At 42.8% G+C, this 2,529-nt stretch overlaps 1 non-coding gene across 1 annotated transcript; it reads left to right on the top strand.

Moving 5' to 3' along the window:
* Positions 1 to 1,185: 1,185 nt before the first annotated feature.
* LOC111818167 lies at positions 1,186 to 1,292 on the top strand. The gene has a single exon (XR_002822224.1). It is a non-coding gene; the product is annotated as a U6 spliceosomal RNA (small nuclear RNA).
* The last annotated feature ends 1,237 nt before the right edge of the window (positions 1,293 to 2,529 follow it).

The following is a 2,529-nucleotide window of genomic DNA, read 5'->3' as shown; positions in this document are numbered from 1 at the left end:
TCCAGCTCTTAACCACAGGAGTATGTGCCATGGGCTCAGTCTGTAGCAGATGATGTCCATTCATGATTTTGTTCATTCATACTCCCACAGGTCCCACTTAGGACCCTGCAGCCCTCTGAATTCTAAACCACACCTCTGAGTGTCCACACTAATTGAGCTCAACAAAACTTTAGTCCAGGGGATGCAAGTACACAAGAGAACCACTGACATGCTTCAAGCAGGAAAGTGGTACAATTAAGACTGTATCTTACAATGGCCAGCCGACCCAATGTGCAAGCAGACTAAGTTGAATAAGCACTGCAGGAATCTAAGTACAGTAGGTCTCAGGATTGCCAAATCCTATTCTCAGAGAATGTTTATTAGGAGCAGCTGAAGCTGGAAAGTAATTACGTATAGAAAACAAAGCCAGCCAGAGAACACAGGAGCTCCCAGAAACACGGAAGCAAGCTGTTGCAGCTTGTTAACTGATTATGGGGTAGAGAGGTTGAAATTGGCATCAACCTCTCAAGGGTACAAATAAATGCTCTACAGTTCTTGGGCAGGTTCCTCTCCTCAGCTTAGGAGAGAGTAGACCTCCACCTGACCCAGCTGTTTGTCTCCTCTCTATCTTTTTTTTTTTTTATTTTTACCACAGTTGCTACCTGGGTGCACTGAGACTCCAACTAGTCTCAAATGTTTGTAAGTCAGAGTTGTTCATAAGTAAGATAAAGTGAGCTTTATATACCTTTAACGTAAATACTCAATATGAGGCATAAAAACACACATGCAAGGTCCATTCTAATCTGTGAAAATTCGCTCTTCAAACTCTCTTAAGTGGGAAGAAAGAGTATATAGATGGAGTGTGATCAGTGTGTTCAAAGCATGACTAAAGGGAAAGGGGAAAAGGACACTTTGGGATGAGTTTAGAAGAGAAAAATGGTTCTGCTAAGGAGCCTGCATGAATGCATCACAGGAGCAGGGAACCACAGGAAGTGCTTCACACAAGGAAGAGAGGTAGGCTTGAGGCTGGGAACAGTCACCCAGAGCTGAAGCAAAAATGCTCTTTGGGTTTTACAAATAAGATCTAGGTCCATGGGGCACTGGGAACAGGTGAGAACAGCAAGCCCAAGTTTTTGAAGGGCAAGGTTGGAGACTCAGGAGGACGGTGGGATAGAGGAGTTAGGAGTGGTTAGGACTCTGGCAGGTGTGCTCGCTTCGGCAGCACATATACTAAAATTGGAATGATACAGAGAAGATTAGCAAGGCCCCTGAGTAAGAAGGACTCCGGGAAGGGTGAAGGAAGGGGGTAGGATGGGTCAGAAAAAGACATAGAAGAATGGGCAGAGGGAAGCATGGCATTAAGGTGCTTTTTGTTTGCTTGTCTGATTTTTCAGTGTAGGAGGATTCTGCACGTGTTATTAGGAAGGAGCCTGAACAGGGAGTGGAAAGGGCCAAAAACTCAGAGTGTGGAGTGTACAGCAGGGATGGAAGGTAGCTTAGGATGGGATACAGAGCCTCATCCATGATAAAAATGAGAGGTGGAAGTAAAGTCATATTAATGTGCTGAGATGTAAAAGACTCAAGTCAATAACTTCTGACATTGCCAGTGTTACAGAAAACCCAGGACTATTATGGATAATGGACTACATTGGAACATTTTGTTAAATATATGCACCTACAATATTTAAATGACGATGGAATGCCCTTCTCCAAGAAAAATAAGCAAAAATGTGGAATACAAATTAACGACCATTTTGTATCAGTATATTCAAAATAGTTAGGATAGATATACAGCTACTTTCTCTTAATTCAATGAATAGGGAGATTTGTTCTAATAGTGTTTGTTGACAGGATAACATGTTGGCATCTTGTACAATGAATAACCACTAAGGCAACAATGCACAATGTATTAATTATTGAAACTGTGCTAGTAATCAGTTTTGAAACTGTCTCATTGCTATTTATTTCTCAATAAAATTATTTTTTTTAAATGAGAGGTGAAGAAGGAGAAGACATAGAAGTAAATTCTGCTTGGAAGATTCAATGAGAAGGGATGAGAGGAGCAAGGAAGCAGATGCTGTCCACAGTTGAGAGAGGAGTCAGCATTCATTAAGTGTGTCAGAGCTTCTCATTATGGAAGGCAAATAAAAGCCTTGCTACCGGTGATGGAGAGAACAGACACACAGAGTGGTCTAAGCAAGACCCAGAGCAAAACATCAAGAAATTTCTCAACTCTGCATCCCAGTGATTTAAAAATTGAGTTTTAGAGTCAAGGCAATAGTGACCCACATCCTGGCTTTCCTTGTGCAATCACTGCACATCCTAGCACAATGTGCAGGACGCTGGTTCTAGGGTGCCTGTTCCTAGGGCAGGCCATGGAATGCTACACTGCAGACAGTGACCCTGTGTGTTCGTTAATTGCCAGTCCTCACAGTGCTCTTAGCGGAGTCATCATCAGTTGTCAACAGGACTCATGAAAGGACGATCTTCACAGGCCAGCACGGGAAAGCTGGAGTTGGCTGTATCAGTGGAAAGACGAATGGATGGCAT

Source organism: Octodon degus, unplaced genomic scaffold (genome assembly GCF_000260255.1).
Source record: "Octodon degus isolate 3935 unplaced genomic scaffold, OctDeg1.0 scaffold00081, whole genome shotgun sequence".
NCBI lineage: Eukaryota > Metazoa > Chordata > Mammalia > Rodentia > Octodontidae > Octodon > Octodon degus.
The sequence above is the reverse complement of the archived record's forward strand: the minus strand, read 5'-3'. Positions and strand labels throughout refer to the sequence as shown.